Source organism: Maylandia zebra, linkage group LG12 (assembly GCF_041146795.1).
Source record: "Maylandia zebra isolate NMK-2024a linkage group LG12, Mzebra_GT3a, whole genome shotgun sequence".
Taxonomy (NCBI): Eukaryota; Metazoa; Chordata; class Actinopteri; order Cichliformes; family Cichlidae; genus Maylandia; species Maylandia zebra.
Window position 1 is genome coordinate 11,699,658 of NC_135178.1, and position 14,266 is coordinate 11,713,923.

Consider the following 14,266-nt stretch of genomic DNA (forward strand, 5'->3'; position numbering starts at 1 on the left):
GCCATTTGACAACTTTAAGTGACTACAGGCAAAATGACTGCTGAATACTAGCTACTTCAATGTCATTTATATAGCACTAAATCATAACAGCTCTTTATATTTTAAGGTAAAGACCCCTACAAAAATAGAGAGAATACTCAAACAATCAGACAACCCACTATGACCAAGCACTTGGAAAGCAAAATCTCCCTATTAACTGGAAGAAACCTCCAGCAGAACTAGGCTCAGGGAAGGTCAGCCAAGAGAGACAGGACAAAAAGTGTATGCAAAATTTGATGCAAAGTGTGAAAACACACAGAGTAAAAACAGGTGAAAAAGATGCAGCCAGTACATCATCATCATAAGCTTAATCTTAAAGATAGAGAGATCGTCTGTCTCCCAAATCAAAACTGGGGACTAGCTCTAGTGGGGCGATCGTGGCTCAAGAGTTAGGTGTTCGTCTTGAAATCGGAAGGTTGTCGGTTCGAGCCCGGCTCCGGCAGTCTCGGTTGTTGTGTCCTTGGGCAAGACACTTCACCCGTTGCCTACTGGTGGTGGGGTGGCTGTAGCTCAGGTGGTAGAGCAGGTCATCTACTGATCGGAAGGTTGGTGGTTCGATTAGTCTGCATGCCAAATATCCTTGGGCAAGATACTAACCCCAAATTGCTCTCCGATGCATCCATCGGAGTATGAATGTGTGTGAATGTTAGCTATTAGAAAAATGTGCTTGTGAATGGGTGAATGCACACGTTGTGTAAAGCGCTTTGAGTGCTCAGATGAGTAGAAAAGCGTTATATAAGAACCAGTCCATTTACCAGAGGGTGGCGCCAGTGTCCAGAGCGCCCCAGGGCGGCTGTGGCTACACTGTAACTTGCCATCACCAGTGTATGAAAGGGTGGATGATTGTGTATAGTGTAAAGCGCTTTGGGGTCCTTAGGACCAAGTAAAGCGCTATACAAATACAGACCATTTACCATTTACTCTACAGAAGAGGGGCCTGAAAGCTGAAGACTGCCTACTATTCTATTTTTAAACACCTTAGAAACCACAATTAAAATCAAAATTTCATGATATGGTACTATGACGTCTTAAAGATGAGATGGGGCCTTGAGGCAAATGTTGATGTGATTTAGAACTATATAAATAAAACTGATATGAAATTGAATTGAATTTTTCAAGACGTTGCATATGACAAGAAGAATTTTAAATTTATTCAAATCACTTTTATTGTCACATCACATGTGCTCGTACACTGGTACAGCACATGCGAGTATAATTCTTGTGTGCAAGCTTCACAAGCAACAGAGGTGTGCAAAACACAATAGCATAAGAACAAAGCAAAATATAAGAATAGGAATCTGAGAATTATAAGAATAAATATATGTACAAATATAAGAATGTATGCGCATTACTGAATAAGTATGTCAAATATGTATATATACATATTTATATATATATATATATACATATATATATACATATATATATATATATATATATACACATATACACATATACACATACATACATATACACATACATATATACACATATACATATACATACATATATATATACATATATACACATATACACATATACACATATACATATATACACATATACATATATACACATATACATATATATATATATATATATATATATATATGAATACCCCCATGAATACCAGAGGCGCAAAACACCAGCTACTGGTAGACAGAACAGTCAGCCGAGACTGCAAGACCAGACTGACCAACCTGTGCACTGCCTGGATTGATTACAAGAAGGCCTATGACTCAATGCCCCACAGCTGGATACTGGAATGCCTAGAATTGTACAAGATCAACAGGACCCTAAGAGCCTTCATCAGGAACTCAATGGGGATGTGGCGTACAACACTAGAGGCCAACTCCAAGCCCATAGCACAAGTCACCATCAAGTGCGGGATCTACCAAGGAGATGCTCTGTCCCCACTGCTGTTCTGCATAGGCCTGAACCCCCTCAGTGAGATCATTAACAAGACTGGCTACGGATACCGACTACGGAACGGAGCAGTTGTCAGCCACCTCCTGTACATGGATGACATCAAGCTGTATGCCAAGAGGGAACGAGACATCGATTCACTGATCCACACTACCAGGCTATACAGCAATGACATTGGAATGTCGTTCGGACTGGAGAAGTGTAGTCGGATGGTAACAAAGAGAGGGAAGGTAGTCAGAACTGAGGGGATTGAACTACCAGAAGGCAACATTGCAGACATAGAGGACAGTTACAAGTACCTGGGGATCCCGCAGGCAAATGGGAACCATGAAGAGGCCGCTAGAAAGGCTGCAACCACCAAGTACCTGCAGAGGGTCAGGCAAGTCCTGAGGAGTCAGCTGAATGGTAAGAACAAGATCCGGGCCATCAACACGTACGCCCTGCCCGTGATCAGGTACCCTGCTGGGGTAATAGGCTGGCCAAAGGAGGAGATAGAAGCCACTGACATAAAGACAAGAAAGCTCCTTACCATGCATGGAGGGTTTCACCCCAAGTCCAGCACCCTGAGGCTGTACGCTAAGCGGAAGGAAGGGGGCCGGGGACTGGTGAGTGTCAGCACCACAGTCCAGGATGAGACAACGAACATCCAAGAATACATTGGGAAGATGGCCCCAACTGACCGAGTGCTCAGTGAATACCTCAGGCAGCAGAAACCCAAGAAAGAGGAGGGAGACAAGGAACCATCATGGAAGGACAGGCCCCTGCACGGTATGTACCACCGGCAGATAGAGGAGGTGGCTGATATCCAGAAATCCTACCAGTGGCTGGACAAAGCTGGACTGAAAGACAGCACAGAGGCACTAATCATGGCAGCACAAGAACAAGCTCTGAGTACAAGATCCATAGAGGCTGGCGTCTATCACACCAGGCAAGACCCCAGGTGCAGGCTGTGTAAAGATGCCCCAGAGACAATCCAGCACATAACAGCAGGGTGCAAGATGCTAGCAGGCAAGGCATACATGGAACGCCATAACCAAGTGGCCGGCATAGTGTACAGGAACATCTGTGCTGAGTATAACCTGGAAGTCCCGAGGTCAAAATGGGAGATGCCCCCAAGGGTGGTGGAGAATGACCGAGCTAAGATCCTGTGGGACTTCCAGATACAGACGGACAAAATGGTCGTGGCTAACCAACCGGACATAGTGGTGGTAGACAAACAGAAGAAGACGGCCGTAGTGATCGATGTAGCGGTTCCGAATGACAGCAATATCAGGAAGAAGGAACACGAGAAGCTGGAGAAATACCAAGGGCTCAGAGAAGAGCTCGAGAGGATGTGGAGGGTGAAGGTAACGGTGGTCCCCGTGGTAATCGGAGCACTAGGTGCGGTGACTCCCAAGCTAGGCGAGTGGCTCCAGCAGATCCCGGGAATAACATCGGAGATCTCTGTTCAGAAGAGCGCAGTCCTGGGAACAGCTAAGATACTGCGCAGGACCCTCAAGCTCCCAGGCCTCTGGTAGAGGACCCGAGCTTGAAGGATAAACCGCCCGCAGGGGCGTGCTGGGTGTTTTTTTATATACACTCAACAAAAATATAAACGCAACACTTTTGTTACTGCTCCCATTCCCCATGGGATGGACTTAGAGACCTAAAATTCATTCCAGATACACAATATAACCATCCCTCCCAAACAGTGGTCACAAATCAGTCCAAATGTGTGGTAGTGGGCACATCTGCTATATTGAGATAATCCATCCCACCTCACAGGTGTGCCACATCAGGATGCTGATCTGACATCATGAGTAGTGCACAGGTGTACCTCAGACTGCCCACAACAAAAGGCCACCCTGGAATGTGCAGTTTTGTCTCACAGCAAAATGCCACAGATGCCACAAGCAATGAGGGAGCATGCAATTGGCATGCTGACAGCAGGAATGTCAACCAGATCTGTCGCCCGTGCATTGAATGTTCATTTCTCAACCATAAGCCGTCTCCACAGGCGTTTCAGAGAATATGGCAGCACATCCAACCGGCCTCACAACCGCAGACCTCGTGTAACCACACCAGCCCAGGACCTCCACATCCAGCAGGTTCACCTCCAAGATCGTCTGAGACCAGCCACCCAGACAGCTGCTGGAACAATTGGTTTGCACAACCAAACAATTTCTGCACAAACTGTCAGAAACCGTCTCAGGGACGCTCAACTGCATGCCCGTCGTCCTCATCGGGGTCTTGACCTGACTCCAGCTCGTCGCCGTAACAGACTTGTGTGGGCAAATGCTCACATTCGATGGCGTCTGGCACGTTGGAGAGGTGTGCGCTTCACGGATGAATCATGGTTCACATTGTTCAGGGCAGATGGCAGCTGAGAATGTCCCAGTTCTTGCATGCCCAGCATACTCACCGGACATGTCACCCATTGAACATGTTCGGGATGTGCTTGACCGGCGTATACGACAGCGTGTACCAGTTCCCACGAATATCCAACAACCTCGCACAGCCATTGAAGTGGAGTGGACCAACATTCCACAGGCCACAATTGACAATCTGATAGACTCCATGCGACGATGTGTTGCACTGCATGAGGCAAATGGTGGTCACACCAGATACTGACCGGTTCTGGGTCCCCAGACCCCCAATAGAACAAAAAACTGTAAACTTCCAGGGTGGCCTTTTGTTGTGGGCAGTCTGAGGTACACCTGTGCACTACTCATGGTGTCAGATCAGCATCCTGATGTGGCACACCTGTGAGGTGGGATGGATTATCTCAATATAGCAGATGTGCCCACTACCACACATTTGGACTGATTTGTGACCACTGTTTGGGAGGGATGGTTATATTGTGTATCTGGAATGAATTTTAGGTCTCTAAGTCCATCCCATGGGGAATGGGAGCAAAAACAAAAGTGTTGCGTTTATATATATATATATATATATATATATATATATATATATATATATATATATATATATATATGTGTGTGTGTGTGTGTGTGTGTGTGTGTGTGTGTGTGTGTGTGCGCGTGTGTGTGTATAAATATATAAAATTACGTAAAATAAACTACTCAGAGGTTTAACAGAGAGCCAATGAAGAGCAGCTAATATGGAATAAATATACTCTCTCTTTCTAGTACCTGTCAGTACTTCTGTTGTAGGATTTTGGATTAAGTGGATTAACTTTCAGGATGATTTTCGAACAACCTGATTGTAAATTAGAATAGTCCATCCTAAAAGTAATAAATGCATAAACTAGTTTTTCAGTATCATTCTGAGACAGGGTGTTCCTAATTTTAGAACTATTGAACAAATGCAAGAAAGCAGCCCAGCACATTTGTTTAATTTGTTCACTGAAAGACCAATGTCAAAATGACTTCAAGATTCCTCAAAGTGTTACTGGCCAAGACAGAGTAAGCACCTGGTTAGATACCATGTTTCTAAGATTTTTAGGGCTGAGTACAGTACCCCCTGTTTTATCTGAATTTAGAAGCAGGAAATTATAAGTCATCCAGGTTTTTTTTTGTCTTTAAGAGCTTCCTGCAGTAATTGGTGTGTTATCTAGCTTCATGTATAGATAAAGATAAATTCAGTCCACTGTCAGAAGAAGACCATAAGAAATTATACCTACATCATACTCCAATCGCTGTAATAAAATATTATGTTCAACAGTATCAAATGCTCTACTAAGCTCTAGTAGGATAAGTACAGAGGGAAGCCCACTATACACTCCTCAAATCAGAGCCAGACATTTGAAACACCCGGGGCTTAGCCCTAAAGGGTAGTATGCATGTGGGATTTTTTTTTTTTTTTTTTTTTGGGGGGGGGGGGGGTGCTTTTAATTAAGCAGCAAGGCAGAACATAATCAGGGCTGTATCAAGACACAAGGACTAAACCCCAATTCAACCAGACCCAGAACTGATCCGGAATTAAAACAGGACTGCAACAGTTCAAAATCAGGACTGCTTAGGACTTAACCAAGACAGAACCAGAATCAAAACTAGATGATAGTAGCACTAAAAATCATCATAGACCTGCACTACACTTATTTTTTTTATTTCTACCAAAGTACAGATTCAGAAAAGTTCATATAATTATTTAGCCTTGTTGTGCAAACAAGCCTGCATAACTTAATAAATATATAACTTGAAAAATAACAAACCTAAAAAGAAACACTAGGTACGGGATAAAAGAGTACCTATGATACGGTGATTCTTTTGTAAACAACCATTTGACTAACGTGTGTCTCACCTGCTCTTGTTCCATCTCTGTTCTGTCCTCATTCTCCTCTCTATCCCTCTCTGTTCCTCTCTCTCCCTCTTTGTGCTGACAATCATCAAATATACAGTTGAAACCAGATATTTACGTACTCTTCAGATGAAAACACAAACACTTTTTTAATTGTAACATCAAATCAGACTAAATGTTTATTTTTTTTAGATTAATAAATATAAAAAACATATTTGTTAACTTTAAGAGTAAAGAGAGAAACTATCTGCATTTCTTAATTGCAAATGGCACCAAATTGTATTCAAAATTGAGCCACACTTATGGAGCTCCACAATTCGTTTCCTGGTGTTTTGGTTGACATTTCTTGATTTTCCCATTTCAAAGAAACAGGCTCTGTGTTTTGCCTTATATGCATCCACAGGTGTGCCGCCAATTTACTCACATGGACTCTACTAACCTCTCAGAAGCTTCTTCAGCTCAGAATGGAATCGTCTGGAGTTTTCTTATTAATTAACAATAAACTTAGTTTACATGTACTCCTAAATTTGATGAAAGTGATAAAAAAATAGAAAGCTCTGTCTCTCTTTATTCTGACATTTAACTAATTCAAAAGATATTTCAATATTTATTTATCCAAAACAAAACAAGTTTACTCTAAATTGATGTTGTACAGTAAAAAAATGTTCTTCTGTTTTTTCTTTTCTCATTGAAAGAAGCCCCTTACGTCCATTCTTGTGTATCAGTACATTACTGAAACCGATTTATTTAGCCGTGGAGGGTAACAACTGAAAATATGAAATAGACACACATGTAAGCTAAGACTCTCTAAAGAAACAGCATTGTTGTTGTTCGGCTTTTCATTTCGCTATTTGTTAATTCAATTGAAGAGCAAGTAATGTAATATGGGTCAAGTGATCAGTTTGATATCAATCTTTCATGATACACCGTCATATTTACATTATTTGTACAGTACGAATGATTTGCTTTGGTACCTGGTCGAACTTCACTTCTCCTCTGTCTGTCTGGCTCTGTTTCTCCAACAGCGCACTCGCAGGCTGCAGCTGCCCCGCCCCGCTTAGTGCCTGAGCTCGGATCATACCAATATTAGGGGGGATTTACGCACAGTTGTAAATTCCCACAGTGTGCACTATGTGCTTCGAATATTGTGTGTAGTTTTTTGTTTTATACAGTTGTCAGCCAGGCATCTAACTATGAAAAAATTACACTCCAAAAGACCCCGGGCTTCTGAAAAAACAACCCGGGCTTAAGCCAACCCCCCCCGCTCCGCCACTGCTGCACTGCACAGCATGCACTATGGCACACCTGTGAGGTTTAATTCCATCATCTACCTTCTTCCACTCGGATATATTTTTCGTAAATATAATATTCAGTTCCACTGCTACGCCGATGACACCCAGCTCTATCTCTCTACCAAACCTGACTCTACTCTTCCTCCACCCTCCCTTATCCTCTGTCTAGCTGAACTCAATTCTTGGTTCTCCTCCAACTTTCTTAAACTCAACAGCAATAAATCGGAACTTCTTCTGGTTGGCACCAAACGACTGCTATCCAGAATTAACAATTTCTCTCTCACCATCAATAACTCACTGGTCCCTATCTCTCCTTCTGTGAAAAGCTTGGGTGTCATTCTCGATAGCACATTATCCTATAACTCGCATATCAATAATATTACACGTGCAGCATATTTCCAACTCCGTAACATTAATCGCCTCCGCCCCTTCCTCACACCTTACGCCACTGCCATTCTCATCCATAATCTTGTTATCTCTAGAATTGACTACTGCAACTCATTATTATTTGGCCTCACACAAAAATCTATCAACAAGCTCCAACGTGTCCAGAACTCTGCTGCCCGTATTATTACTAGGACTTCTTCTACCCACCACATCTCCCCAATCCTGAAGCAACTTCACTGGCTCCCGGTCAAATTTCGCATCCATTTTAAAATAATTCTGTATACGTTCAAGGCTATTCACTCTCTCTCTCCACCGTACCTCTCTGACTTATTACAGATGAAGCTCCCATCCCGCTGCCTCAGATCTTCATCTTCTCTTTCTCTCTCTGTTCCCTCTGCTCGTCTGATCACAATGGGAGGGAGGGCCTTTAGTTGCTCTGCCCCTCGACTTTGGAATTCCCTACCCCCGGACCTCAGAAATATTAGCTCATTCTCTCTTTTTAAGTCCACCCTTAAAACTCATTTGTTTAAAATTGCCTATTCTTAAATTTCTGTATGTTTTAACTTTTATCTTCTATTCTTATCATTGTGTATATTTCCAGTTTTTATCTGTTGTACAGTGTCCTTGGGTGCTTTGAAAGGCGCTATTTAAATAAAATGTATTATTATTATTATTATTATTATTATTATTATTATTATGTTGTTTAGTTTGTGTTTGGGAGTTGTGTCCTTGGGATGAACCAGTTTTTGTAGTGGCTGGGTTTGACATGCACTGGGATGTCGTGCTTGGAGAAGATTCTCCCTGAGTTTCTCTGATAAACCTGCGACATAAAGGATGACAATGTTGATGTCTGACCATTGTTACTGTGCATCGTTATTGATCTGATGATAGCCCAGTTGGGATAACCGCATTTTTTAAGAGCTTTCTTTACATATGTGTGTTCCTTTTCTTTCCTTTCTGGCTTTGAGTAATCAAGATTCTGCAACACCATCAGAAAACATTTCCTCTATGTTTGTGTTCCAGAGTGTGGTGGGAGTCAAAGGTACTGGTCTGCATGCACGGGCTTACGATAAACTAAAATAAAATAAATAGACTTATTAAAAGAGCCAACAGTGTACACAACATTGTGTTAATGTCTGCCAGGCATGCATTAACCCAAGTCAGCTGACCAATGTGAAGCACATTAAAGCAGTCAATTAACCACAGCACATCAGCTGATCACACTGTTTAAAACTGCTACTACCCAGCTCATTAATTAACTGATTTTCTTCTACATATCTCATTGTCAAATCTCAAACTGGGCATTTGAGCTGCTGTAGCCTGCATACAGTTGCTGTTACAGAATTCCCAGTACCCCCTACAATTGCTACACTTGCGTAACTCACTGAATATCATCAGTCATGTTTTGTCACTTATCCCCACTCTGTGCTTATTTCTGCTCTCTACCACCTGCTTTCCCATATACATATATATGAGCATGTAGGCGTTAGCTCGTGCTAACTCATGTTAGCAGTTACTGTATTAGCAGTGGAGCTGGCAAAGAATCAACTAAGGGATAACTGCATCTATGCAAGCATTCAACTTGAGGTGACACTAAGGCAAAACACATGTGTAGCATTCTTTCATTTCATGGAGATATGTCACGGTCATTTAGCAAAATACTCATCTGATGCTGAAAAAACAGTCTATGCGTTTATCAGCTTTGGGCTGACAGGGACTAGTACTGACAGGGACTAGAAAGAGAAAGAGTATTTCTCCCATACTGGCTTCTTCATTGGCTCCCTGTTAAATCCAGCAACTGAATTTAAAATCCTGCTCTTCACATACAAAGTCTTAAATAATCAGGTCTTATAAGTGACCTTCTAGTGCCATATCACCTCATTAGAGAACTTCGCTGTCAGACTGTGGGCTTATTTGTGTTTTCCCATGATGCATTGAATGTCACCCTTTTCACTTATACTATGTGTTTATACAATTCTCTGTTCTCAATTTAATTATTAGTTATTATTAATCTCTGGCTCTGTACCACAGCGTGTCTTTGTCCTGTTTTCCTCCCCTCAACCCCAATTGGTCATGGCAGATGGCTGTCCCTCCCTAAGCCTGGCCTTGCCGGAGGTTTCTTCATGTTAAAAGGGAGGTTTTCCTTTCTACTGTTGCCAAAGCACTTGCTCATACCGGGTCATATGATTGTTGGGATTTTCTCTATGTTCTTTTTATCATTGTAGGGTCTTTGCCTTACAATATAAAGTGCCTTTAGGCAATTGTAGTTGTGATTTCATGCTATGTAAATAAAATTTAATTGAAATTTTCATACTGTTTCTATTCCTTCTCTGCGCAGAAGTCCATTTTGAATTAGCTTCTTTGAATCCGCTACTGACAGTTTTATCCAAATGAAATTCAAATGTGAGAACATTATCAATTCATTTACAACTAAACCATTCACAGGTTTTCTATTTTGTTCCCAGGTTGAAATGGGGAAAAAAAATCAACACGTGAGCCTTAAACTATGTTTTCTATATTCATGATTTTTTTTTAAATAAAATTACGTTATCCCTACAACTGCATACACACTGGAAGTGATTCACAGTGACGTGGCAACCAGGAAAGTAAAGGAAAATCTACAACTTCAAGTGACTATGGATGAAATAACTGCTGGCAATGCGAAGTGTGTGGGACCCAAGATAAATGTTTCTCAACTTCCAGGTGAGTCAACCAGTAAGAGTGAAAAATAAATGTTTGACATATGACCAGGTAGTAATATCTTCCACAGGATAACTAAGCACCTGGAGCCTGGAATGTATGCAAACAACAAGCCATCAGCTTCAAAGCAATGTGCGATAAACAAATTATTTCCAATCTATAGGCACCTTAGTTGGGTTATTTGGGACTCAATTGATGTTATGGGATTGAAATACAAGAAAATACAACAATGAAAAATGTCTGTACAGCTAATTGAAATGTAGTTAAGGGTTTTGGTAAGTACAGGCAGGTTTTAGTTGATGGCACTCAGACACATTACTGTTATGTTTAAAAAGACATTTGTTTCACTGAAGCATGAGTTTAATAATTTATACATGAAGCTGATCTAAGCATAAAAAGAATGGTGGTTAAAAGGGTGTATTAGGATGAGGTATAAGGTAAAATGGGGTGGAGTAGGATGCAAGTGGATTGGGGTTGCATGGGGGGTTCCCCACCTGGTCACACCTTGTTGCAATCTACTTGGGGGAGAACAGTGGTAAAACAGGGTACAAAACATTTATGGATGCTTCACATACATAAACAAAATAAGGCATATGTTTGCATCAACTGACAACAGCATAGTTTCAGAAAGAAAGAAAGAAAAAAAAAATGTAACAATAGATTTTTTTGTTTGGTAGCAGTTGATAAACTATTTCATTGACAGCACATAGTGAAAACAAGAGTGAAATCGTAGGTATGATTGCGTTCTAAGTGCTATTTCTAGAGGTAGCCTTTCACTGAAGTAATACACAAATAGTAACTGTCGTATTAAAACAGGCAGCTGCTATGTCCTTGTCTGTAATATACACACAACAACTACTGAGTCTCAACCAAAATATCAAATGAAGAGATCAAATAAGAAAAACAATGGCCTTTTAGGAAATTGTCTATATAATAATAACGGCATTTAGAATAAAACTAATTAAAGAAATGTTACATGAGTCCTAAAAACTGGGTTATCACTTGCATCTGAATCCAACATTACAAACCAGTATTGCAGTTTGCTTCATCATGTTTAATGATGCAGTCTGAGTAGTTCAAGAAGGTCAAGTCACAGATTCAAAGATTTGGCCTTGGATTCAGGTTTGTTGTCCATGCGACAAGCACTTGATCAAATGAATGGTAGGCAGTTCAAGATTCATGCATGATGAGAGAATGACAGCTGACAGTCAAACAAGGCTTGGTATAAGATAGCGACAATACGGCAAAGACTGAGCAAAAACCATCCGCAAATTACTTGTTTTGATTTGACTAAACCTGCTGCAGAAACAAAAGGAACTCAATTCATAAAGACAATTTAGAATCACATCTACAGAGATATCAAGTATTTGATATTCTGTAAATGGATCAAACATGAAATAAAATGCAAGAAAAAAAAGAAAATATGACCATAAAATAAGAAAACTGGAATTAAAATTCATCCTGCTTGTCTTAAAACGGTGGCTTTCTGCATTAACAGCATTTGATCAAATGGAGAGCTTTTTACTTGTTGGTAATTATCTAATTAAACTAATTAAATTAACACACATTAGCTCCTTTATGTTGATAAAATAGACTCAATTTGACTTTAAAGTATTTCAAGCATAAAATTATGCAGTGTGTTTTTCTTTAAATCATTCAAAAGGCTTGTAAACAAACGTGATACAATATTTCTTTTAAAGCTGTCGTAGTGATCTGCAAAATTGGAAACAATATTGCTCTTGTATTGCAGTGTAGAGCTATAGGTAACTAGGTATAGGTAAGTCTCATGTGTGAGAAACTAGTCAGATTAGGTTATACGTGATTTTATTTGTATGCTGAGCTTACTTTATAATTACTGAATCCTTTCACATTACATAATAAAGAGCTTTTGAATTTGGACTGGCTGATATTCATCTAAAAAACCTACATTTAGCATTTTTTGTTGATATCAGCTGGTATTATCTCAGTTCTCTTTCTCCACAAATCCAGTAAATATATCTAATATAGTATAAACTTAGTAGTAGCATCCACATCTACGCAGTACATGAGCCAGTTATAAAAGTAAAAAATAGTAAAAATTAATTAAAAAACAGATTTTCAATTATCTTTCAGTTTATGAGCTATCGAAAGTAATTAAATTCACTGTGATAGAAGGTAAAGCTTATATGTCCTCTCCATCTTGGTTGTCTATTACCTATTCTGGGAGAGGTCTCTTCTCTTCTCAAGTTTGTGTAAGTTTTTTCTTATCTGTCCTCCTATCCCGTCTATTTCACTGTTTCTATTATTTTTACTTCATATTTAAAAAAAAAAAACACCCCCCCCCCAGAAAAGAATAGAATAAGTAGCTGTTTCCACAGCTAGTTTCATAAAGTTTAATTTATTTTCTACTGAAGCCAGTGATGCTCATTAGTCACTGAAAACATTAAACATTAATTTAACTAGTATTACTTTCTGAGCACAGGTCTGGAACAAATCATCCACAATGATGATGATTTAGACAGATGTCTGTCAAGGAACATAATGTACACTGTTGTGCAAAAGTCTTGAACCACACCTCACTTCTTTATGTTTTGCTTCCATGGATCCAGATTTTCTTGTAATGTTTTTAAAATGGTCTTCAGCAATAGTTTTCCAGATTTTCTGAAGGTCTTTTTTCAAGTTTTTTGTTTTCTTGGAAAGTTAGCTGCATTTTCTCCAATTTTCAGAAAAAAAACACCAACAATGACACAGTTAGGCAAAAATAAATATTATATTATCTAAATATTATTATATATTTTCACCAACAGGGTGATTCCCAAAGAGCATTGGCAACAACCTGGACACAGGACCTGAGAGATACAGCTGGCCATTCAGTTCATCCATTTACAGTTCACCAAATACTCCTAAGGAAGGAAATGCTAAATTACACAAGAACTAGACTGAATGTCCTATGGAATGATGAATTCACATGTCTATAGCCAACTGTAAAACATGTTGGAGGCTCTGTTGTGAGTTGAGTCTGCATTTCAGCCAGAGTTTTCATTATGATAATGATCCAAACCACACTGCCAGCGCAGTAAAAGTATACCTGACAGAAAAACACTAAATGGATTATCAGCTACAGCTTAGCCTTGATCTGAACATTATTTAAGCAACATGGGATCATCTGAACAGAGAATGGAACAAAAGGCAGTCAAAATCCAAAGAGGAGGGTTTTTTTTAAAATGTCCTTTAGGAAGCCTGTAGAACTATTCCTGAAAACTACAGAGAAATTAAAAGAAAGCTTGCCTAAGATGGTTAAGTGCCTCTTGACAATAAATAAAGATGTTAATACAAAAATATTGGCTTTTTGTACAAACATCATTTTTGCCTTATACACCGTATTTATATATTTATAAGTATACTGATAAGTGGGATGCAAAAGTTTGTTAATAGTCATTACTTGCCGGTATAAATCTTTGGTTGTTACAATAAAAAATGTCAGTTAAATATATCATATAGGAGACACACACAGTGTTATTTGAGAAGTAAAATGAAGTTTATTGGATTTACAGAAAGTGTGCAATAATTGTTTAAACAAAATCAGGCAGGTGCATAAATTTGGGCACCACAAAAAAAATAAAATAAAATAAAATCAATATTTAGTAGATCTGCCTTTTGCAGAAATTACAGCCTTTAAACGCTTCCTGTAGGTTCCAATGAGA

The 14,266-nt window shown here is 39.7% G+C and overlaps 1 protein-coding gene across 1 annotated transcript in view; it reads right to left on the bottom strand.

The window, feature by feature from the left end:
- Positions 1 to 14,266, bottom strand: part of cacna1ba (calcium channel, voltage-dependent, N type, alpha 1B subunit, a) — a 315,954-nt gene that overhangs the window by 118,572 nt on the left and 183,116 nt on the right. The window lies entirely within an intron of this gene.